Below are 25,995 nucleotides of genomic sequence, written 5' to 3' on the forward strand. Positions count from 1 at the left end.
AATATCTAACCACTATGCTGTACACCTGAAATTAATAAAACATAATTTTGAATGTCAACTGTAATTGGAAAATTAAACAGGGAAGGGGGAAAAGTGAAGGACAATAAATGGTCCAAATTTGCAGGTATAAAACAAATAAGTCATGGGGATATAATGTACAGCATAAGGAATACAGTGAATAATATTGTGATAGCATGGCATGGTGTCAGATGGTTGGTGGAGTTATGGTTGTGGGGACAGAGCCAGGAGTGCAGTTTCTAGGCTCTCGGCCTCACGTGGAACGGTGCTGGCTCAGGTAGTAAATGGCCATCAACTGTGATTGGATGGCCATCAGCTGTGGCTAGTTGGCCGTCAGCTGTAACCAGTGAGCCTTTGGCCACAAATATAACTGCGGTGGCTACGCTAGCAAAAAATGGAGGCTAGCAAGAAGATGGTGGGTGAGCTAGCAAGAGCAGATTGCAGTTAGCACGGCGGAGTGTGGGTTGTGGATTGCAGAGAGAAGTGGATGGCAGGTTGCAGATAGTGTGGCTCCTGCTTCCTGTATCTCCCACCCAGCCACCAGCGAGAATATAGTGGTATGACTCCCCTATCTATGGGTCCGTGGGTGTTCCTTTTTGGCCTCACCATATCCTGCGTTCTTATGTGGGGAGCAGGACTAGAGACCCTGCATACCACTCTGCATGACAATTGATCACTTATTTAGGTATATAAATGTTGAACAACTATGGTGTACTCCTGAAACTATTATAATATTGTATATTAGCTATATTTTTAATAAAAATATTTTAAAAATAAAGTGATTGAGAGAGTAATCATTCTCATCTCATAGGTCTCTCGAGAGCATTAGATGAAGAACTATATGTAAAGTGCTGAGCAGAGTCTCTGGCACATGGTAAGGGCTCAGTAATGGTTAGCACAATTTTAAATAACGTTTCCTCTAAGTAAAAACCTTGGCTGTTGAACTGGGTTGGAACATTCCAGTCTGATACATTCTTCCCCCTAAATAAACCAAGTATAAAGTATCTTGTGTGATATGATTCTAGAATCACCAAAGGGTCCCCCTTCTTGCTACTGTTTGTTTTGCAGATTACTTATAATTCCTAGTATCAGAAATTATCTTTCAGGTCGTCATACCATGTTTTCAGAAGGCCTTGAATAAGGCCATAGGTAACAGAAGGAATAACACAACTAATATCAGCTTGGATTCATTTGTAGTTCTTTTTATAAGGAATGGAAAGTAAGGTGTATATGTTTAGATAGTAAAAGCCCTTGTGGTCAAGAGATCTGAATTCTAGTACTAGCTCTACAAACAAATATCAGTGTGGCTTTGAACAAGTCGTTTTACCGCTCTGGGCCTCAGTTTCCTCATTTGTGAAATGATGAGTTTGGAATTGATCATCACTATTGATTTTTGAGTTCTAAAACTCTGTAGCTTTGTGGATGGATGAGAGTGTAGGAAAGGCTGGATGCACAGAGGAGAGTGTCATGTCCTAGGCCTCTGCACTTTTGAAGACAGCAAGTGAATACTGGATACTAGGGGAGGAAGACAGCTCATGAGAGGGGTGTTAGAGGGATAGAAAGATGAGCTAATGGCACTTTAGCTTCCCATCTTAGTGTTTCCAGGGTTTGGCCCAGTCTGGCTGGAAGCTCCTGATTCTGAGCATCTTTAGCATTCACCGAAATCCTGATCTCATCCCTTTCTAGCCAGTGCCTTTGCAGTGTTTTGTATAAGTAATACTAATAACAACTAAATGATAGCACTTATATATGGCAGACACTATTCAAAGCATTCTACATTAGCTCATTTCATTCTTATTACAACCCTAAGAAGTAAGTATAATTATTATGCCCATTTTACTGACAAAGATACAGATTGACAGAGAGATTACGAAAACAGCCCAAGATCACATAGCTGGTAAGTGGAGCAGCAGGCATTTAATCCAGGTAGTCTAAAACAAAAGTAGAAAAGAAAAATTTTTAAAGAAAAATGAAAAAAAAAACAAAAACAGATGCTGTTCTGTGAGGCATCTGAAATTTTTATTAAAGGTCAGTGTTTTCCTTTAGCAACAGCTTACATAGGGGCCCAAAGTTGGCCAAACCATGGGCCTATGCTACTCTTGAACTTAGTTACCAATCTCAAATAAGGAAAACCACAGTTTTCAGTGAAAAGTTTTCAATTCCATTGTCTTAACTGTGTCCTCTACATCCTCAGTTACCTTCCTTGAGCCCAGGCACAAGCCTCCATGGGATTATTCAGATTCCAGACATTCTCTTTGTTACAGCTTGGCCCTGCACTCCCGTATTCCACTGTACTGTGTACTCTTGTCCCACATCTTGACAAATCAGGCCATTGCCTGGCCCATTCCTTGCATAAAATCTAACCTATCCTGTATGCTTTACCATCTGATAATAAATCAACAATACAGCAGCCTATTGACTTTGTCAATATTTGCTTGCCGTGGGAGGAAAGACCTTTAATAGATTTCACTGACGCAAAACTCTGAGACCCTGGTTTTCCACATCAGTGAACAAAGCTAATGTGTGTGCCTCCAGTCCTTCTACTACAGATATGTCTAGCAGCTGGAGCTGAAGATGGACAGACTGCAGGAACTGAAGAACCAAGTAAACCAAAGAAGCGACCCTTCTGAGCTGGATGACACCTTGGTCTTTGACAATCCTGCTTTTGTGGAGAGTGAGGCTAAACCTATGGAGAAGTTTTTTCAGGAAATGACTCAGCTGTGCCTGGCAATGACAGAGTTAGAAGGGCTATCTGAGTTAATAGACAAGAAGCAGCAAGGTGTGCTTTACTGTACTACAGAAGAGAGTGTTTTCAGAGAGAAGAATGATTTGAGTATCATAAAATTCTCTTTTTGCCAGTCAAGCCCAGTTCATCCAGCTCCAACTAAGCACCATACAGCGTGAACTTGCCACAGACTGTAAGTACTGGCCAGCAGAGAACCGCATCCGCCAGAGCAAGCTCTCTGTGCTTCTCAGCCACTACCGTGACATTGTTAGTGACCACTATGACCACAAAACTCAGTATGTAATCAGGCTGAAGGAGAACATGGTGACGCAGGCTGAGCTAGCAGGCCTGAAGCTCCAGGAAGAGGACTTGGAGAAACTGGTGACTAGACCTGTGAGCCCTCAGATTATGGGTCATGATCTAGACACTTTGAAGGCCAAGCAGTGCCTGGCTCTGGCCCAGGCTTGTCACAAGCAGCTACTGGACCTGGAGTGTCAGATCAGTGAGTTGCATACCATCTTCCTCCAACTGGAGATGCTCATCTCAGAGCAGCAGAACTTGGTGGACAGCATTGAGTACAACATTTTGCAGACCCAGAACTACACCGAACAATCAAATGAAACAATAATGAAGAAAGCCCTCAAATATAAGCACCAATCACGCTTCCTGACAGTGGTATCAACTTTGGCAGGATTTTGTGCCTGTTGTACATGTTTGTCTTGTGTGACCAGGGCTCTGCATTGAGCATAGAAAGTGCCTGCTGGTAGTGTCAGCAACAAGCCAAAGAGCAAAGACACCATTTGTTCTGTTTTGTTACATAAGCTTAATGTCAGCTTTGCAAACTTGGGCCAACACCTGGCCTACCAAATCTGGTGTGACTTGCTTGTTTCCTCCAAGATAGCCAGACAGAAAATCTGTTTTTCTGGTTTTGCTTACACATTTGTGGAATGTGTTATTAAAAAATAATAATATGTGCAAGACTGGCTGTGTTTTAGAGATGCTGAGGCTCAGGAGTTGGTTTATTTTGTTTTTGTTTCTTTGAAGCTGCTTGCTCTAGGTACCAAATGAACAATTTTCCTTCAGTTTTTCACTATCAGAAACTCAATAGTGATTTATTGGCAGATGTTTGTTCCTTTTTAAGGGAATGGCAAGACTTTGTTACCGTAGGGCTATACCAGGATGTTGGGTTGGGATTTAAAGAATGGCAGTTGGTAGGCCAGGATAGATACTGCAAAGACTGGTTAAAGTAGGTATCAGGAAACTGGGGGGAGAGACTAGGAGAACAAAGGGTTGGATAATGAGAGAAAAGTCGGGAAAACCAAAGGGCAAGATTTAATCAAGTGTTCCATGTAACCAATAGGGACACCATCAGCATGAATGAAGTTTGGCTTGGGGGCCACCTGCTATCCTAGGCTAAGCTATCTTTATTCTTATTCTGGCTAGAGAATTTCCCAGTGAGTCCATTCCAAGAGGCTTTTAGGTCATGATAACTGTAAACAGAAGGTTGGTAGTGCATGTGAAATCAGAAAGCCAAGGGAGTTCTGGGGCAGAGGAATTTCTCTGATGGAGATAAAAGTAGACCCTGATGAGGAGACCAGGACTCTTGTGAAGCTCTGTATGGAGTAGATTACACTCCTGTGGGTGAATAGAAAGAGAAGTTTAGGAATACTTATCCTCAGTGACTTATGAGATTCTCAAGGACATGTACAAGTTGTGGAGAAACTGTAGCCCTTTCTGCCATCTCTTGTAGAGGGGGCATGTTCACACATTGAAAATGAGTGATTTCATTTTTTTAAGGATTTTTACACCTGTTTCTAAAGAGAAACCACATCCATGTATTTGCATCTTACTGTTTCAAAAGCTATAGCACATCTAACTCCAGCTTCCATTTCTTTGTCTGAATTCCTGCTGTTTTTTATGGTACCAACCTGGATCTGTTGTCATCAGTGTTGTAATTGGTTTGGTCACTGTAACTCATGTCCTTCAAAGAAATTCATCTCAAAAAACAAGTTTCTTTAGTGGTTACCAGAGGGTAAGAGGGGGATGAGGGGTGGAAGATGAGGGTAAAAGGGATCAAATATATGGTGATGCAAGGAGAACTGATTCTGGGTAGTGAACATACAATGGGATTTATAGATGATGTAATACAGAATTGTACACCTGAAATCTATGTAATTTTACTAATAAATGTCACCCCAATAAATTAAAAAAAAACAAGTTTCTGATCAAATTAGAATATTGTTGGATACCTTGTTTGAACTCTTAAATGGAAATCAAACCCTGCATGAATGTGATAATAAGTTTATAGGGTCATAAATACCATTTGAAATACATCATGCAATCCTGCATTCCTTGTTGAATTTCCATTAATATACTTGCTAACAGGTGCCTATCACTCGGATTTTTACAGAGGCTGACTTAGATTTTTCCCTCTAAAATAATGGACTAGGCTTTCAAAATCTTTACAATGTTGATGATATTTCCCTAGACCTCCATATATATTTTATTTACAATAAAATGAGTATATTTTAAAAAACTCATTATAATAATCCCCTCTTACATTATGTGTGTACATTTAACAACAAAACAGGATAGAACTCATGAGATTTTAATCCTTTGGAATGCTAGCTGGCGTTTATCTTGGGGAGTTAAAAATTGAGAATAGTTTTCCCCTATTTCATTCTGATTCTCTGTAAGTTTCCATCTCTCTCATGGTTACTTCCGTAAGAATTATTGTTTTTGAACATCCTGCCACTTACCTTGATTGAGAGACTGGGAAATGGGGAAAGAGATTTCTCTGTTGCTAGGAATAGCAATTGTATACATATGGAAGAGAACAGTTTTTATTACTATTACTATTATTATTATTATTATTAAAGCTGTTTCTAGAATATTTATTGAAGAAAAAATGTACCATTCACCTTGTGAGTGTTTTTGTGTGTTTGTGAGGGGAATGAGTGAGTGGAGGAGGAATTCAGGAGAAGGGCACGGTTGTATTTGCATACTTAAAAAAAACACAAAGTAGGGGGATAATTTTGTTTATATGTTATAATGTGACAGAAGAGACTCAGATGTTGCTGATTTATCACGTAATGGTAGCATATTTTATAGTCATTAAAGGTCTGTGACACCTATTGTCTCCTTTGATCCTCAAATACCCCTATGAGGTAGACAAAAGATTATTTGTTCCATTCCATGGATATTAGCTGAAGTCACACAGAGAATAAAAGGTGTCCAAGATACTATCCCTATGCTCTTTCTAGCATTGCAACACTTTGGGTACAGGCTTTAGTAATGGGACTCTTCAGAGCCTGGTCTATTAGGTGTGTGGGACTCCTTGACCTAAGTTAATCATATAGCAGGCAGTGGCCCCTGACTTTTGTTTAAGCTTCCCTTTTCACAAGTGACTTCCTTGAAAGGCACACAGATCTCTGCTTAAAGTAATTAGTGAGGGCAAATATTAGCATGTGCTGCCTTAACTACCTTATCCGTGAAGGAGAAACCCAGTTTGCACTTGAAGCTTGAAAGTTGAGCAACATATTGCTTTGCCCAGAAAGCTTAAAATTGTTATCTGGCCATATCTCAGTTCAGCAGATTAGTACTAAATGAATCACATTATATCACTGTCAGGCTCCAGGGAAAAAGTGAAGTAAAACAAGTAGTCAAGACCTGTAGAGATGACTGGAGAAGGAGCATCTGTGAGTGTTTGTGAGCCCTGTGGTTGTGGGAGGAGTCATGCAACACACACACACACACACACACTCTCATACACACACACACACCTCATTATAAAAAGTATATATGGTTGGCATTCATTATTGTTTAGCTTCTGGTACAGTGCCATGGTCAGGCATCTACAGTATCCCTGAGGTGGTCTCCCAAATGGGACACGTGTCCATCGGATACCCAACAAAATCTTTACAACATTATTGATTACGTTTCCAAAATTAATTTTCAAAAACCCTGAGGCCATCTTGTGGTTACCAACTGTTTCCTAATCCCTTTACCTTCCCCCTTATCCCCACCCCCCGCCCATCTAACAACTCTCAATTTTTCCTTTGTCCCCAAAACTGTTTCTGATTTTATATGTATAATGTGATGGCTCCGTGCGAGGTCGGAGGGATAGTGGATGGGGGGAGGGGGGTTCACAGTGGGAGGGATATAAATGATGAATGTCTAAGTATTACCTTGTCTTGTACACCTGAAACTAATAAACTAAAAAAAATAAAATAAAAAAGTATATATGACTGATTTATTATTTTTTTATTTTTTTAAAAATTAAATTTATTGGGGTGACAATTGTTAGTAAATTTACATAGATTTCAGGTGTACAATTCTGTATTACATCGTCTATAAATCCCATTGTGTGTTCACCACCCAGAATCAGTTCTCCTTCCATCACCATATATTTGATCCCCTATTTTTTAAATTTTTTATTAAATTTATTGGATGATATTGGTTAGTACAATTATATAGGTTACAAGTACACATTTCTATAATACATCATCTATATATTACATTGGGTGTTCATCACCCAGAGTCAGTTCTTCTTCTATCACCATATATTTGACCACCTTTTCCTTTTTCTACCTTCCCCTGCTGCCCTCTCACCCCTCCCCTTACATCTTGGTAACCACTAAACTGTTGTCTGTGTGTATGAGTTTTTGTTTCTTTGTTTGTCTGTTTTGTTCATTTGTTGCTTTCAGTTTTATATCCATATATGAGTGAAGTCATACAGTTCTCCACTTTTTTCTGTCTGACTTATTTCGCTTAGCATGATAATCTCAAGATTCACCCATTTTGTAGCAAATGGCAGTATTTTATCTTTTCTTATGGCCAAGTAATATTCCATTGTATATATGTACCACATTTTCTTTATGTATATATGTACCACATTTTCTTTATCCAATCATCTATCAAAGAACATTGGTTGTTTCTATGTCTTGGCCACCATGAATAATGCTGCAATGAAAATAGGGATGCATATATATTTAAGAATAAATGTTTTCAGATTTTTTGGATAGCTACCAAGAAGAGGAATTGATGGGTCATGTGGCAATTCTATTCTTGGTTTTTTCAGGAATCTCCATACTGTTTTCCATCATGCCTGTACCAATTTAAATTCCCACCAGCAATGTATGAGGGTGCCTCTTTTCCCACAAACTCTGCAATACTTGTTATTAATTTTCTTAATAATAGCCATTCTAACAGGTGTGAGGTTGTATCTTATTGTGGTTTTGATTTGCATTTCCCTAATGGCGAGTGAAGTTGCACATTTTTTCATATACCTGTTGGCTATTTGTATGTCTTCTTGGGAGAAGTGTCTATTCAGGTCCTCTGTCTATTTGTTAAATTGGATTATTTTGTATGAGTTCTTTATATATTTTGGATATTAACCCCTTACTGGAAACGTTGTTTGCAAATACCTTCTCCCATTCAATTGGTTGCCTTTTTGTTTTGTTGATGGTTTCTTTTGCTGTGCAGAAGCTTTTAAGTTTCATATAGTCCCATTAATAAAGCTAAAACATTATTTTAGCTTTACTTCCCTTGCTGTTGAGGTCAAATTCATAAAATCTTCTCTGATCCCAAAGTAAATAAGTTTAGTACCTATGCTTTCTTTTTGTATTTTTAATTAAACTTTATTGGGGTGACAATTGTTAGTAAAGTTACATAGATTTAAGGTGTGCAATTCTGCATTACATCATCTATAAATCACATTGTGTGTTCATCACCCAGAGTCAGCTCTCCTTCCATCACCATATATTTGATCTCCTTTACCCTTGTCTACCACCCCCTCTCCCCTTACCCTCTGGTAACCACAAAACTACTGTCTGTGTCTATGAGTTTTTGTTTCTCATTTGTTTGTCTTGTTCTTTTGTTGTTTTTGGTTTATATACCACATATCAGTGAAATCATAGGGTTCTCTGCTTTTTCTGTCTGACTTATTTCGCTTAGCATTATACTCTCAAGATCCATCTATTTATCACAAATGGTCCTATTTCCTCTTTTCTTCTTACGACCGAATAGTATTCCATTATGTATGTATACCACAACTTCTTTATCCATTCATCTGTTGAAGGACAATCTGGTTGTTTCCATGTCTTGGCCACTGTAAACAAAGCTGCAATGAACGTTGGAGCACATGTGTCTTTATGTATAAATGTTTTTGAATTTTTTGGGAAGATACCCATGAAAGGAATTGCTGGGTCATATGGTAATTCTATTCTTAATTTTTTTCAGGAACCTCCACACTGCCTTCCATAATGGCTGCACCAGTCTGCATTCCCACCAACAGTGTATGAGGGTTCCTTTTTCTCCATAGCCTCTCCAACACTTGTTACTATTTGTCTTGCTGATGATAGCCATTCTGAGTGAGGTTAGGTGATATCTCATTGTGGTTTTTATTTGCGTTTCTCTGATGATTAGTGATATTGAGCATTTTTTGCATGTCTATTAGCCATTCATATGTCCTCTTTGGAAAATGTCTCTTCAGGTCCTCTGCCCATTTTGTAATTGGAGTTTTTGTTGTTGTTGTTGTTGATTTGTATGTGTTCCTTGTACATTTTGGATATTAGCCCTTTATTGGATGCACTGTTTGCAAAAATGTTATCCCATTCAGTTGGTTACCTCTTTATTTTCTCAATCATTTCTTTTGTTGTGCAGAAGCTTTTCAGCTTGATGTAGTCCAATTTATTTATTTTAGCTTTTACTTCCCTTGCCTTTGGAATCAAATTCATAAAATCCTCCTTGAATCAAAGGTCCAGAAGTTTAGTCTCTATGTTTTCTTCTATGCAGTTTATTGTTTCAGGTCTTATACTTAGATGTTTGACCCATTTTGAATTAATTTTGGTGTATGGTGACAGATAGCAATCCAGTTTCATTCTTTTGCATGTGGCTTTCCAATTCTGCCAGCACCATTTATTGACTAGAGTGTCTTTTCTCCATTGTATGTTTTTTGCTTCTTTGTCAAAAATTATCTGTCCATATTTATGTGGGTTTATTTCTGGGTTCTCATTTCTATTCCATTGGTCTGTGTGTCTGTTTTTCTGCCAATACCATGCTGTTTTGATTATTGCAGCCATGTAGTACACTCTAAAGTCAGGGAGTGTGATACCTCCAGCATTGTTCTTTTTTCTTAAGATTGCTTTGGCTATTTGGGGTCTTTTGTGGTTCCATGCAAATCTGATGATTTTTTGTTCTATTTCTTTAGAGAATGCCAGTTAGAATTTTATGGGGATTGTAATAAATCTGTATATTGCTTTGGGTAACATGGCCGTTTTAACTATGTTGGTTCTTCAAATCCATGAAAATGGAATGACTTTCCATTTCTTTGTGTCTTCAATTTCTTTTAAAAATGTGTTATAGTTTTCCATATATAGGTCTTTCACATCCTTGGTTAAGTTTATTCCTAAGTATTTTATCTTTTCGTTGAAATTACAAAAGGAATTGTATTTTTTGTTTCTTTTTCTTAGATTTCATGTTAGTATATAGGAATTCAATAGACTTAGGTACGTTGATATTGTAGCCTGCAAGTTTATTGTATTCATTTATCGTTTCTAATAGATTTTTCATGGAGTCTTGAGGGTTTTCTATGTATAACATCATGTCATCTGCAAAAAGTGACAATTTAACTTCTTCATTCCCAATTGGGATGCCTTTTATTTCTTTCTCTTGTCTGATTGCTCTGGCTAGGACTTCCAACACTATGTAGAAAAGCAGAGGTAATAGGGAACAGTCCTGTCGTGTTCCGGAACATAGAACAAAGGACTTCAGTTCTTCACCATTAATTATGATATTAGCTGAAGTTTTGTCATATATGGCCTTTATTATGTTAAAGTATTTTCCTTCTATACCTATTTTTAAGTGTTTTAATTATAAATTGATGTTGTATCGTGTCAAACACTTTTTTGCATCTATTGATATAATCATACAATTTTTGTCCTTTATTTTTTTAAATTTATTTATTTATTAGTTTCAGGTGTACAAGACAAGGTAATACTTAGATGTTCATCATCTATATCCCTCACACTGTGAACCCCCCTGCCCCCATCCACTATCCCTCCGACCTCACACTGAACCATCACATTATATATATAAAATTATAGTTGGCATTCATTAATGTTTAGCTTCTGGTGTACAATGCCATGATCATGTATCCACAGTATCCCTGAGGTGGTCTCCCAAATATGTCCTTTATTTTGTATATATGGTGTACCACATTGATTTTTGCATATGTTGAACCATCCTTGTGACCCTGGGATGAACCCCACTTGGTCGTGATGTATAATCTTTGTAATGTATTGTTGCATTCAATTTGCTAGAGTTTTCTGTAGCATTTTTGCATCCATATTCATTAGAGATTGGTCTGTAGTTTTCCTTTTTGGGTTTTCCTTACCAGGTTTTGGTATCAGGGTAATGTTGCCCTCATAAAATGAGCTAGGGAATGTTGTCTCTTCTTTGATTTTTATGGAAGAGTTTGAGTAGGACAGGTATTAGATCCTCTTTGAATGTTGGTAGAATTCACTAATGAAGCCATCTGGTCCAGGACTTTTGCTTTTGGGAAGTTTTTGGATGACTGATTGAATTTCATTACTGGTGATTAGTCTGTTTAGATTTTCCAATTCTTCATGATTCGGCTTAGGAAGGCTATGTGTTTCTAAAAACTTGTTCATTTCTTCTAGGTTATTGAATTTGATGGCATATACCTTCATACTCTTCTCAGATGATCCTTTGTATTTCTGTGGCATCCATGATAACTTCCCCTTTTTCATTTCTGATTTTGTTTATTATTGTCTTTTCTCTTTTTATCTTAGTGAATCTAGCCAAGGGTTTGATAATTTTATTAAACTTTTCAAAGATTCAGCTCTTTGTTTCATTAATTTTTTCTATTGTCTTTTTGTTCTCTGTTTCATTTAGTTCTGCTCTGATTTTTATTATTTTCTTCCTTCTGCTGCCTTTGGGTTTCATTTGTTCTTCTTTTTCTAGTTCTTTAAGGTGTAATGTGAGGTTATTTATCTGGGGTTTTTCTTGTTTCTTGAGATAGGCCTGTAATGATATAAATTTCCCTATTAAAACTACTTTTGCTGTATCCCAAGCATTTTGATAGGATGTATTTTCATTGTCATTTGTTTTGATGTATCTTTTGATCTCTCCTCTAATTTCTTCTTTGACCCGGTCATTCTTTAGAAGTATGTTTTTTAATCTCCACATGTTTGTGGTGTTTCCTACTTTCTTTTTGCAGTTAATGTCCAATTTCAAAGCCTTGTGATCAGACAATATGCTTGGTATGATTTCAATCTTCTTGAATTTGCTGAGGTTAGTTATGTGTCCCAGTATGTGATCTATCCTTGAGAATGTTCCATGTACACTACACAAGAATGTATAGTCTGTTCTAGGATGAAGTGTTCTATAAATGCCAATTATGTCCATCTCATCTAATGTGTCATTTATGGGTAATATTTCTTTATTTATTTTCTGTTTGGATGATCTATCCATAGGTGTCAATGATGTGTTTAGGTCCCCTACTGTAATTGTTTTGGTCATTTTCTCCTTTTGGTTTTGTTAGCAGGTGTTTGGTATATTTTGGTGCTCTCTGAGTGTGGGCATCAATATTGATGACTGTTATATCTTATTGTTGTGTAGTCCCCTTTGGTATTATGAAATATCAATCTTTGTCTCTTGCTACCTTTTTTTATCCTGAAGTCTATTTCATCTGATATCAGTATGGGTACACCTGATTTTCTCTGGATACCATTGGCTTGGAGTGTCAATTTCCACCCTTTCACTTTGAGTCTATGTTTGTCCTTGTAGCTGAGATGTGTCTCTTGGAAGCAGCATATGGTTGGGTTTAGTGTCTTGATCCAATCTGCCACTCTGTGCCTTTTTATTGGTGAGTTCAGTCCATTTACATTTAGGGTGATTGTTGATATATGAGGCTTTCCTCTTTGCCTTTTTCTTGCTGTCTGTTATTTCAGTGTGGTGGTATTCAATGATTTTTCCTTCTGTTTCTCCTCTTATTATGTTACATATTACAGTTCTGGATTTTTTTTTTTGAGTGTTTACCATTAAGTTTATGTAAAATAATATTTCATGTTTAGAGTATTTCATTGTCTTCCGCATGTTTACTTTCTCCATTCCGTTATGCCAGTTAAAACACTTATTCCCCCACTTTTTTGGTTTTTCTTTGTCATAAATTATCCCTATTTATGCTGTGACTTGTTTCCTGCTCTGCAGTAGCAAGTTGTCTTTTTTCTCTTTTTCTTTAAATAGTTTTTTCTTCTTCTTTACCATGTATCTTATGTTTAAATGGATAGTGTCTTATTTGGTGTACTGGTTGCAATTTCCTGCTTCCATCTGTCTGTTTGTAATGCTACCCATGGTTTTATATTCTTTTGCTTATTTGTTTCAGGTCAAGTACCCTCCTTCAGTATTTCTTGTAGTGCAGGTCATGTGTTAGAAAATTCCCTCAGCTTCCGTATGTCTGGAAAGGTCTTTGTTCTCTTTCATATGTAAAGGATATCTTTGGCTGGATATATTATTCTTGCCTCATAATTTCTCTCTTTCAGTAGTTTGAATATTTAGTTCCACTCCCTCCTGGCTTGTAGAATTTCTTCTGAAAACCCTGATGATAATCTAATAGGTTTTCCTTTGTAGGTTACCATCTTCTTTCCCTGGCTACCTTGAGGATTCTTTTTTGTTGTTAATTTTTCACAGCTTCGATGAACTGTGCCTTGGAGAAGGCCTGTTGGGGTTGAGGTAATTTAGTGTTCTATTTGCTTCTTGGATTTGAGGAACCGGTTCTTTCCACAATTTTGGGAAGTTCTGTTCAACTGTTTGTTTGGATATGCTCTCTGTTCCCTTCTCCCTTTCTTCTTCTAGTATGCCCATTATTCTTACATTGCTCTTTGTGATGGAGTCAGAAATTTCTTGTAGAGTTCTTTCATTTCTTTTATGTCTCAATTTTCTCTCTCTTCTTCCATCCATGTCATTTCCAGATTTCTATCTTTGATGTCACTGATTCTTCCTCCATCTGGTCAGCTGTATTACCTAAGCTGGCTATTTCATCCTTCATTTCTTTTATTGAGTTCTTAATCTCTAGAAATACTATTTGGTTCTTTTTTAAAATTTCAGTCTCTTTGGTAAAATGTTAATTTTGTGCTTTGATTGTGTTTCTGAGTTCATTAGACCTCCTTCTGTGTTTTACTTCATCTCATTGAGTTTTTTGAGAACTGCAATCTTGAAATCTCTGTTATTTAAGTCACATATTTCTGTGTCTTTAAGTTCATTTTCTGGAGACTTTTCATTTTTGTTTCTGAGCTGCCTTATTACCTTGGTTATTCATGGCTATTAGTGAATTATTATTTTTCTTCCTAGACATCTAGAGAAGTGGGTTCTGCAACAGGTTGGTAGGAAGAGTCTTTCTTTTGTTTTCTGGTAAGTGTTGGTAGAATGTTTCATTTTCTTTCCAACTGTAGCCTTTAATTCTCTCACACGCTGTAGTGTTATATTTTTTCTGCACTGTTCTGGCTTCTCACACAATGGGGTGATTCTCTGGAAGGCGGACATCTCCTCTGTGAATAGGTCACCTGGGTCACAGAGCACTGCTTCTGTGGGGGAATGTGGAGAGTTTCTGAAGTTCTAAAGCTCTTCCTGGCCCAGAGCAATGACGGCGACCACCAGCACAGCCAGTCCTGCACTGGGGCTTCCTCGCCTTTGCTGGAACTAGTCATACTTTTAGTCCGTGGCTGCAGGCTACAGTTTTCAGAAATGCAAATATTTTGTTCTTTTGCTCTGACACTGCTATTGTTCTACTTCTAGCACTCAGAAGGCAGGGGTTGGGCAAGCTCTGATAGGGAGGAGAGGTGGCAGGTAGGCTCTGTGCCTATGCCTTCCATCCTCCATTCAGCAGTGAGGGCTTACACTGCCATTTTCATCCTTCTTCCCACCGTCTTTGCTCAGAGGTCTCTGCTGTGAGTGTTGGGAACAGCTGTGATATATGCTGATCCCTCAGGTGGGACAACGGGTGATAAGTTGAGCACTAGCAGTCTGAATTCTTCCTTCTCCCATGACTGAAGTAGGTCCAGAAGGTAAGGAGCTCGGAGCTCTGAACTCAGGGCTGCTCCTGCATCCACGTAGCCCATGTATCAGTACTTCTTCCTTCCCTCCTCTCCCACTTGCCCAAATTGCTCACTTTTAGATGATTTCAATTGCGCACCTCTTAGTTTTGCCTGTCTGCTGTACAGGGAGTCCTTTGTGGAATTATAGCTGTGCAATTTGTTGTAAATTCCACGGAAGATTTCAAGGGCCTCACCTCATGCCAACATTTTATGATGTAATCAGATTTTTTCTTTAAAAATAACTTTCTGGCTGCAGTTTGGAGAATGGTTTGCAATAAAGAAAAACAGATGCAAAAGGAAAACACATACACACACTTATGAGGAAAATATGATTACTAAAACTTAGAAAATGAAATAAACATTAAAGCTGAAAGCTTATGGTAAAATGCAGTAGGAGGATTAAGAAAAATAGCATGTTTTTTATTTTTTTATTTATTTTTGGGGTGAAAATGGTTACTGAAATTACATAGATTTCAGGTGTACAATTTTTTTTTTTTTTGGTCTTTGGCATATCTCGTAGGCAATTACCGTGTTTCCCCCCAAAAAAGATGTAGCCGGACCATCAGCTCTAATGCATCTTTTGGAGCAAAAATTAATATAAGGCCCGGTCTTATTTTTATTTTTTTTTAAATTTATTGGGGTGACAAGTGTTAGTAAATTGACATAGATTTCAGGTGTACAATTCTGTATTACATCATCTATAAATCCCATTGTGTGTTCACCACCCAGAGTCAGTTCTCCTTCCATTACCATATATTTGATCACCCTTACACTGATCTCCCTACCCCCTACCCCGTTACACTCTGGTAACCACTAAACTATTGTCTGTGTCCATGAGTTTTTGTTTCTCATTTCTTTGTCTTGTTCTTTTGTTGTTTTTGGTTTATATACCACATATCAGTGAAATCATAGGGTCTCTGCTTTTTCTGTCTGACTTATTTCGCTTAGAATACTCTCAACATCAATCCATGCTGTCAAAAATGTTCTTATATCATCTTTTCTTACCTCCGAATAGTATTCCATTATGTATATATACCACAACTTCTTTATCCATTCGTCTATCGAAGAACATTTTGATTGGTTACATGTCTTGACCACTGTAAACAAAGGTGCAACGAACATTGGAGCACACGTGTCTTTATGCATAAACTTTTTCAGATTTTTTGGGTAGATACCCAGGAGAGGGATTCCTGGGTCATATGGTAATTCTATTCGTAATTTTTTGAGGAACCTCCACACTGCCTTTCATAATGGCTGCACCAGTCTGCATTCCCACCAACAGTGTATGAGGGTTCCTTTTTCTCCACAGCCACTCCAACACTTGTTACTATTTGATTGGTGAAGGTAGCCATTCTGACTGAGGTGAGGTCATATCTCATTCTGGTTTTTATTTGCATTCCTCTGATTAGTGATGTTCAGCATTTTTTCATATGTCTATTTGCCATTTGTAAGTCCTCTTTGGAGAAATGTCTCTTCAGCTCCTCTGCCCATTTTTCAATTGGGTTGTTTGTTTTTTTGTTGTTGAGCTTCATGAGTTCCTTGTATATTTTGGATATTAGCCCCTTATCGGAGGCACTGTTTGCATAAATCTTCTCCCATTCAGTTGTTCGCCTCTATTTCGTCGATGGTTTCTTTTGCTGTGCAGAAGCTTTTAAGTTTCATATAATCCCATTAGTTTATTTGAGCTTTTACTTCCATTGCCTTTGAGGTCAAATTCATAAAATGCTCGTTGAACCCAACGTCCAATAGTTTAGTACCTATGTTTTCTTCTATGCAGTTTATTGTGTCAGGTCTTATGCTTAAGTCTTTGATCCATTATGAATTAATTTTGGTGCATGGTGACAGATAGCAGTCCAGTTTCATTCTTTTGCACGTGGCTATCCAATTCTCCCAGCACCATTTATTGAAGAGGCTGTCTTTTCTCCATTGTATGTTTTTAGCTTCTTTGTCAAAAATTGTCTTTCCATATTTATGCGGTTTAATTTCTGGTTTCTCAATTCTATTCCATTGGTCTATGTGTCTGTTTTTCTGCCAATACCTTGCTGTTTTGATTATTGTACACTTGTAGTACAAGCTAAAGTCAGGGAGTGTGATACCTCCACTATTGTTCTGTTTTCTTCAGATTGCTTTACCATTCGGGGTCTCTGGTGGTTCCAAACATATCCAATGATTTTTTGTTGTATTTCTTTATAAAATGCCATTGGGATTTTGATGGGGATTGCATTAAATCTGTATATTGCTTCGGGTAATATGGCCATTTTAACTATGGCGATTCTTCCAATCCATGAGCATGGAATGTCTTTCCATTTCTTTGTGTCTTCGTCAATTTCTTTCCCAAATATCTTATAGTTTTTAGCATATAGGTCCTTCATATCCTTGGTTAAGTTTATTCCTAGGTATTTTATTCTTTTTGCTGCAATTGCAAAGGGAATTGTTTTTTGTATTTCTTTTTCCGAGATTTCCTTGTTAGTATACAGGAATGCAATGGACTTTTTACGTTGATTCTGTAGCCAGCAACTTTACTGTATTCGTTGATTGTTTCTAATAGCTTTTTGGTGTAGTCTCTAGGGTTATCTATATATACCATCATGTCATCTGCAAAGAGTGATAATTGAACTTCTTCATTCCCATTTTGGATGCCTTTTATTTCTTTCTCTTGCCTGATTGCAATGGCAAGTACTTCCAACACTATGTTGAAAAGCAGAGGTTATAGGGCACAGCCCTGTCGTGTTCCTGAACGTAGAGCAAAGGGCTTCAGGTTTTCACCATTAATTATGAGATTAGCTAAGGGCTTGTCAAGTATAGTCTTTATTAAGGTATTTTCCTACTATACCTATTTTATTAAGTGTTTTAATGATAAATGGATGTTGTATCTTGTCAAATGCTTTTTCTGCATCAATTGATAGAATCATATGATTTTTGTCCTTCATTTTGCTTATGTGATGTATCACATTGATGGATTTGTGGATGTTGAACCATCATTGTGCCCCGGGGATGAACCCCACTTGGTTGTGTTTAATAATCTTTTTAATTCATTGTTGCTTTCGATTTGCTAGAATTTTGTTTAGGATTTTTGCATCTGTATTCAACAGAGATATTGTTCTGTAGTTTTCTTTTTTGTGTTGTCCTTACCAGGTTTTGCTTAGGGTAATGTTGGCCTCATAAAATGAGTTAGAAAGTACTGTCTCTTCTTCAAGTTTTTGGAAGAGTTTGAGCAGGATTGGTATTAGATCCTCTTTGAAGGTTTGGTAGAATTCTCTTGAAGCCATCTGGTCCTGCAGTTTTGTTTTGTAAAGTTTTGGATGACTGATTCATTGTCGTTACCAGTGATCGGTCTATTTCGATTTTCTAGTTCTTCATGATTCAGCCTTAGAAGGCTATATGTTTCTAAGAACTTGTCCATTTCTTCTAGGTAATTGAATTTGGCGGTATATAGTCCTTCATAGTATTCTTGGATGATCCTTTGTATTTCTGTGGTGTCCGTGATAACTTCCCCTTTTTCATTTCTGATTTTGTTAATTAGTGTCTTCTCTCTTTTTATCTTAGTGAGTCTAGCCAAGGGTTTGTCAACTTTATTAATTTTTTCAAAGAACCAGCTCTTTGTCACATTAATTTTTTCTGTTGTCTTTTTGTTCTCTATTTCATTTAGTTCTGCTCTGATTTTTGCTATTTCCTTTCTTCTGCTGAACTTGGGTTTCACTTGTTCTTCTTTTTCTAGTTCTTTAAGGTATAACATGAGGTTATTTATTTGGGAATTTTCTTTTTTCTTGATATATGCCTGTAATGATATAAATTTCCCTCTTAAAACTGCTTTCGCTGCATCCCTAAAATTTTGGTAGGATGTATTTTCATTGTCATTTGTTTCTATGTATCTTTTGATGTCTCCTCCAATTTCTTCATTGACCGAGTCGTTTTTTAACAGTATGTTGTTTATTCTCCATGTATTTGTGTTTTTTCCTGCTTTCTTTTTGCAGTTGAAATCCAATTTCAAAGCCTTGTGATCAGATAATATGCTTGGAATGATTTCAATCTTCTTAAATTTGCTGAGGCTGATTTTATGTCCCAGCATATGGTCTATCCTTGAGAGTGTTCCATGTACACTAGAAAAGAATGTATAGTCTGATGTTTTAGGATGAAGTGCTCTATATATGTCAATTATGTCCATTTCATCTAATGTGTCACTTAGGGCTGCTATTTCATTATTTATTTTCTGTTTGGATGATCTATCCATAGCTGTCAATGATGTATTTAAGTCCCCTAGTATACTTGTGTTTTGGTCAAGTTCTCCCTTTAGTTCTGTTAGCAGTTGCTTGGTATATTTCGGTGCTCCCTGATTGGGGGCATAAATATTGATGACTGTTATGTCTTCTTGTTGTATAGTCCCCTTTACCATTATGAAATATCCATCTTTGTCTCTTGTTATCTTTTTCACCCTGAAGTCTGTTTCATCTGATATCATTATGGCTACACCTGATTTTCGCTGGGTACCATTTGCTTGGAGTGTCAATTTCCACTCTTTCACTTTGAGTCTATGCTTGTCCTTTAGCTGAGATGTGTCTCTTGGAGACAGCATATGGTTGGGTTTGTTTTTTGATCCAATCTGCTACTCTTTACCGTTTTATTGGTGGGTTCAGTCCATTTATATTTAGGGTGATTATTGATACGTGAGGATTTCCTGACATTGTATCTTTAGTGTTCTGTTAAGGCTGTGTTTGCATTGTTTCCTTGCCTTTTTATTGTTGTCTGTTATTTCTGTGTGGTGGTATTCTATGATGTTTCCCTCTATTTCTTCTTTTATTACAATACATATTTCAGTTCTGGATTTTTTTTGAATGGTTACCTTATCTTCATGTTAAACAAAGTTTGATATTTAGCGTATTCCATTTTCTTCAGTATGCTTACTTTCTCCATTCCCATATTCTGGTTCAGGCCTTTACTCTCCCCCTTTTTTTGTTGCCACAAATTGTCCCTTTTGATGGTGGTCAAATAGCCTCCTTTATTATTTCTTGTAGTGCAGATCGTGTATTAGAAAATTCCCTGAATTTCTGTACGTCTGCGAAGGTCTTTATTCCTCCTTCATATCTAAAGGATATTTTTGCCAGATATATTATTCTTGGCTCATGATTTGTCTCTTTCAATAGTTTGAATATTTGGTTTCACTCCCTCCTGGCTTGTAGAGTTTACGCTGAAAAATCTGATGATAATCTAATGGGCTTTCCTTTGTAGGTTACCGTCGTCTTTTCCCTGGCTGCGTTGAGGATTCTTTCTTTGTGGTTCATTTTAGACAGCTTCAATATAATGTGCCTTGGAGAAGGCCTGTTGGGATTGAGGTAATTAGGTGTTCTATTTGCTTCTTGGATTTGAGGATCCAATTCTGTCCACAAGTTTAGGAAGTTCTCATCAACAATTTGTTTGAATATATTCTCTGTTCCCTTCTCTCTTTCTTCTCCTTCTGGTATGCCCATTATTCTTTTATTGCTCTTTCAGATAGGGTCAGAAAGTTCTTGTAGAGTTTTTTCATTTCTTTCAAGTCTCAAGTCTCTTTCTTCTTCCATCTGTGTAATTTCCAGGTTTCTATCTTCAATGTCACTGATGCTTTCCTCCATCTCGTCAACTGTACTACTTAAGATGGCTATTCCATTCTTAATTTCCTCTACTGAGTCTCAATCTCCTGAAATTCCATTTGGTGTTTTTTTAAAATTTCAATCTCTTTCGTAAAATGCTCATGTTTTTTCTTTGATCCTATTTCTGTGTTCATTAAATTGCCTTTCTGTGTTTTCTTACATCTTGTTGAGTTTTTTATAGAACTGCAACCTTGAATTCTCTGTCATTTAAGTCACATATTTCCATATCTTTAAGTTCATTTTCTGGAGACTTTTCACTTTCTTTCTGAGCTGTCTTGTTTTCTTGGTTATTCATAGCAATTACTGATTCATTGTTTCTATTCCTATTCGTCTAGAGGAGTGGCTTCTGCAACAGGTTGATAGGAAGTGGTCTTTCTTTTGTTTTCCAATATTTGTTGATAGAATGTTTTATTTTCTCTCCGAATGCAGCCTTTTTTCCCCTCTCTAGCACAGTACTGCTATGTTTTCTCTGCACTATTCCAGCTTCTCACACAATGGGGGGATTCCCTGGGAAAAGGGTTTCTCTTCTGTTAACAGTTCGCCTGGGTCAGGGCGCCATGTCCCTGTGGTGATGCGGCGATCTTTTGAAGTTCCAAAGTTCTTTCTCCACCAGACTCAGAGCCCGTATGTTTCACCAGTTCTGTTTACTCCCTCAGGGATCCGACCAGCTAGGTGGGGCCAGGGGCGGGGTGAGTTGTGAGAGGTGACCCAGCGCAATGGCACTGACCACCACCACAGCCGATCCTACTTCCACAGCTCCCTCCCCTTTGCCAGAATTAGTTGGGCTGCGAATCTGTGTGTGCAGTCCACAGTTCTCAGAACAGCAAATATTCTGTTCTTTTTATCTGACACCACTACTCTTCCGCTTCTAACACTGGGGAGATGGGGCCTGGAGGAGGGTAGGGAGGGGGCAGCTAGTCTCAGTGCCCAAGGCTTCCGTTCTCTGCTCAGCAGTGAGGGCTTAAACCATCCTTTTCAGCCTTCTTCCCTCAGTGTTTTCTTTGAGGTCTGTGCCGTGAGTGTGTTATATGCTGCCCCCTGAGCCCTGTGGGGCATTAGCGGAGCCCTAGCAGTCCAAGTTCTCCCCTCTCCCGCATCTGCGGTAGTTTCAGGATGCAGCAAGCTCGGAGCACTGAGCTAGGTCTGCGTCCCGTCCCCGCCCGGCTCAGTCTCTGCACTTCTCCCTTCCCTCCTTCCCCGCTCGTGTGATTCTCCCACCTTGAGGTGAATTCAGTAGTGGGCCTCTTCGTCTTGCCTGTCTGCTGTGCAGGGAGTCCTTTGTGGAGTTATTGTTGTTTGATTAGTTATAAATTCCAGGGGAGCTTTACAGAGGCTCACCTCACGCCGCCATTTTGATGTGGTCTCCTCGAAAAATAGTATGTTTTAACAAAACACTTCAATAGACTAAAACTTTGAAAACAAAATAAACACTAAAGCTGAAAGCATATGATAAAGTGAGGTAGTAGGAGTAAGAAAAATAATATCTGTTTTAACAATAGACTTCAATAGGGTTAGTTTATCCATTATATAAAATTATTCAAAAATTGGATCAAAACCCAAAACCCAACTGTTCACCCTATGGAATAAATGCATTTAAAGAAAAATCACTTAAAAAGTTGAAATTAAAAGGATGGGCAACTCATTGAATGAGGGGGCAGCTGTGAGGATCTGTCTTCTTTTCAAGACATGTTAACACTGAAGCAACCATATCTAAGGGACCTACAGTTGGCATTGATCTTGACACCACCTACTCTTGTGTTGGTGTCTTCCAACATGGAAAAGTGGAAATAATTGCAATGATCAGGGAAACCGTACGACCCCAAGTTTTGTCACCTTTACTGATACTGAATGATTGATCAATGATGCTACAAAGATTCAAGTAGCAGTGAATCACACCAATATGGTTTTTGATGCCAAATGCCTGATTGGACATAGATTTCATGATGCTGTTGTTCAATCCGATATGAAACATTGGCCCTTCATGGTGGTGAATGATGCTGGAAGGCCCAAGGTTCAACTAGAATACAATGGAGAGAGAAAAAGTTTCTATCCAAGAGAATTGCCATCTGTGGTTCTGACAAAGATGAAGGAAGTTGCAGAAGCCTACCTTGGGAAGACTGTCACTAATGCTGTCATCACAGTACCTTCTTACTTCAGTGACTCTCAGCATCAGACTACCAAAGATACTGGAACTATTGCTGGTTCAATGTACTCAGAATCATCAATGCACCAACTGTTGTTGCTATTGCTTGTTGCTTAGACAAAAAGTTTGGAGTTGAAATGAATGTGCTGATCTTTGACTTGGGAGATGGCACTTTTGATGTGTCAATTCTTACAATTGAAGATGGAATCTTTGATGTCAAGTCTATAGCCCGGGGACACCCACTTAGGTGGAGAAGACTTTGACAACTGAATGCCCAACCATTTTATTGCAGAGTTCAAACACAAGCACAAGAAAGACATCAGTGAGAAATATAGGGCTGTGCATTGCCTCTGTACTACTTGTGAACAGGCTAAGCATACTCTCTCTTCCAGCACCCAGGCCAGTATTGAGATTGTTTTGCTCTATGAAGGAATTGACTTCTATACCTCTGTCACTAGTGCTCGATACAAAGAATTGAATACTGACCTTTTCCATGGCACCCTGGGCCCTGTAGAAAAAGCCTTTTGGGATGCCAAGCTCCACAAGTCCCAGATCCATGATATTGTCCTGGTAGATGGTTCTATCTGTATCCCCAAGATTCAGAAACTCCCACAAGACTTATTCAATGGAAAAGAGTTGAAGAAGACCATCAACCCTGTTGAGGCTATTGCTTATGGTGCAGCTGTCCACACAGCCATCCTATCTGGAGACAAATCTGAAAATGTTCAAGATTTGCTGCTGTTGGATGTCACTTCTCTTTACCTTGGCATTGAAACTGCTGGTGGAGTCATGACTGTCCTCATCAAGTGCAATACTACCATTCCTACCAAGCAGAAACAGACCTTCACTACCTACTCTGACAATCAGACTGGTGTGCTCATTCAGGTTTATGAAGGTGAGCAGTCCATGACCAAGGATAACAATTTGCCTGGCAAGTTTGAACTCATAGGCATACCTCCTGCACGTCATTGTGTCCGTTAGATTGAAGTCACTTTTCATATTGATGCCAATGGCATCCTCAGTGTCTCTGCTGTGAATAAAAGTACAGGAAAAGAGAGCAAAATTACCATCACAAATGATAAGGATTGCCTGAGCAAGGAAGACATTGAGTGCATGGTCCAGGAAGCTGAGAACTACAAAGCTGAAGATGACAACAGAGGGACAAGGTGTTTTTCAAGAATTCACTTGAATCCTACACATTCAACATAAAAGCAACTTTTGAAGATGAAAAACTGTAAGGAAAGATCAATGATAAGGACAAAAAGAAGATTCTTGATAAGTGCAATGAAATCATCAACTGGCTTGATAAGAATCAGACTGCAGGGAAGGAATAATTTGGACAACAGCAGAAAGGGCTGGAAAAAGTATCCAATCCCATCATTACCAAGCTGTACTAGAGTGTAGGGGGCATGCCAGGAGGGATGCCTGGAGGCTACCCTGGTGGTGCCTCTTCTGGAAAAACCATGAAGAGCTTGATTAAGCCAACCTTAAGCATAGATTGAGCACTGTTGCACACAAAATATGGAAGGACCCAAATTTGAAGCAAATTCACAGCAGTTTTAAACTTGAGATGCTCTATAGTTAAAAAACTGGACATTCTTGGTATTTGAATATGGAATATGTACACAGGGAAAGGAAATGATGATGCACTTTATAAGCACAGTATTGTAAAGTGGCAAATAACATGTCTTAAATAAAACCATTTAAAATTGGCACCATAAAAAAAAAGACGTCATTAAAATGGTGGTTTGAGGTGAGCCTCTGGAAATCTCCCCTGGAATTTACAACAAATTGAACAGCTAAAACTCCACAAAGGACTCTCTGCATAGCAGACAGGGAAGACAAAGAGGCTCACTATTGAATTCACCTAAAGGTGGGCAAATTGTGTGAACAGGGGAAGAGGGAAGGGAGAGGAGCGGAGATGGAGATGCACGGGCGCAGAGCGCAGACCTAGGTCAGTGCTCTGAGCTTGCTGCATCCCAGAACTACAACAGCTGTGGGAGAGGGAAGAACTCTAATTGCTAGGGATCCGTTGATGGCCGACAGGGCTGAGAGGACAACATATAACATGGCTGAAACCAACGCTCACGGCAGAGACCTCGGAGCAAAGACTGAGGGAAGAAGGCTGAAAACAGTGCTTTAAGCCCTCACTGCTGAGCAGAGAACTGAAGCTGTGGCACTGAGACTAGCCACCCCTTCCCTACCCTCCCAGAGCTGGCCCTGCCCCCCACCTGCCCAGTGCTAGAAGCAGAACAGTAGCAGTGCCAGATCAAAAGAACAGAATATTTGCAGTTCTAAGAACTGTGGTCAGTAGACAAAGAGTCGTACACCAACTAGTTCCAGCAAAGGGGAGGGAGCTGTTGAAGCAGACTGGCTGTGGTAGTGGTTGCCGCCATTGCTCTGGGCCACCTATCACAACTCACCCTGCCCTTGTTCCCACCTATCTAGGCAGACGCCTGCAGAAGTAAACAGAACTACTGAAACTCACGGGCTCTGAATCTGGTGCAGGAAGAGCTTTGGAACTTTACAAGTTCTCCGCATCCCTACAAGAATGTGGCACCCTATGACCCAAGCGAACTGTTAACAGAGGAGAAGCCCACCTTCCAGAGAATCCCCCCATTGTGTGGCAAGCTGGAATAGGGCAGAGAAAACATAAAACTACAGTGTGTGAGAGAGAAAAGGGGTGCAGTAGGAGAGAAAATAAAACATTCTACCAACATGAACTGGAAAACAAAAGAAAGACCTCTTCTTATCAACCTGTTGTAGAACCCACACCTATAGATGTCTAGGAAGAGAAATAATAAATAATTAATTGCCATGAATAACAAAGGCAACAAGATAGATCAGAAAGAAAATGAAAAGTCTCCAGAAAATAAACTTAAAGATACAGATATATGGGACTTAAATGACAGATAATACAAGATTGCAGTTTGGAAAAAACTAATGAGATGCAAGAAAACGCAAAAAGGCAGTTTAATGAACTGAGAAACAAAATCAAACAACATGAAGATTTTAACAAAGAGATTAAAATTTTTAAAAAGCACCAAATGGAATTTCAGGAGATTGAGAACTCAATAGAGGAAATTAAGAATGAAATAGCCAGCTTAGGTAATGGAGTTGACCAGATGGAGGAAAGAATCAGTGACATCGAAGATAGAAACCTGTCAATGACACGGATGGAAGAAGGAAGGGACTTGATACTTAAAAGAAATGAAAGCACTCTACAAGAACTTTCTGACTCCATCAGAAAGAGCCATATCAGAATAATGGTTGTACCAGAAGGAGAAGAAAGCAAGAACAAAACAGAGAGTATATTCAAACAAATAGTTGAGGAGAAGTTTCCTCATTGGTGGAAAGAACTGGATCCTC

The 25,995-nt window shown here is 38.5% G+C and overlaps 1 pseudogene across 1 annotated transcript; it reads left to right on the plus strand.

Moving 5' to 3' along the window:
* The first annotated feature begins 2,592 nt into the window (after window positions 1-2,592).
* Window positions 2,593-23,960, plus strand: LOC308495062 (heat shock cognate 71 kDa protein-like; annotated as a pseudogene). Its single transcript has 3 exons — window positions 2,593-2,797; window positions 2,883-3,455; window positions 22,185-23,960. The product of its transcript is annotated as a heat shock cognate 71 kDa protein-like (transcript).
* The last annotated feature ends 2,035 nt before the right edge of the window (window positions 23,961-25,995 follow it).

This window comes from Rhinolophus hipposideros (assembly GCF_964194185.1).
Source record: "Rhinolophus hipposideros genome assembly, chromosome: X".
NCBI classification, from domain to species: domain Eukaryota; kingdom Metazoa; phylum Chordata; class Mammalia; order Chiroptera; family Rhinolophidae; genus Rhinolophus; species Rhinolophus hipposideros.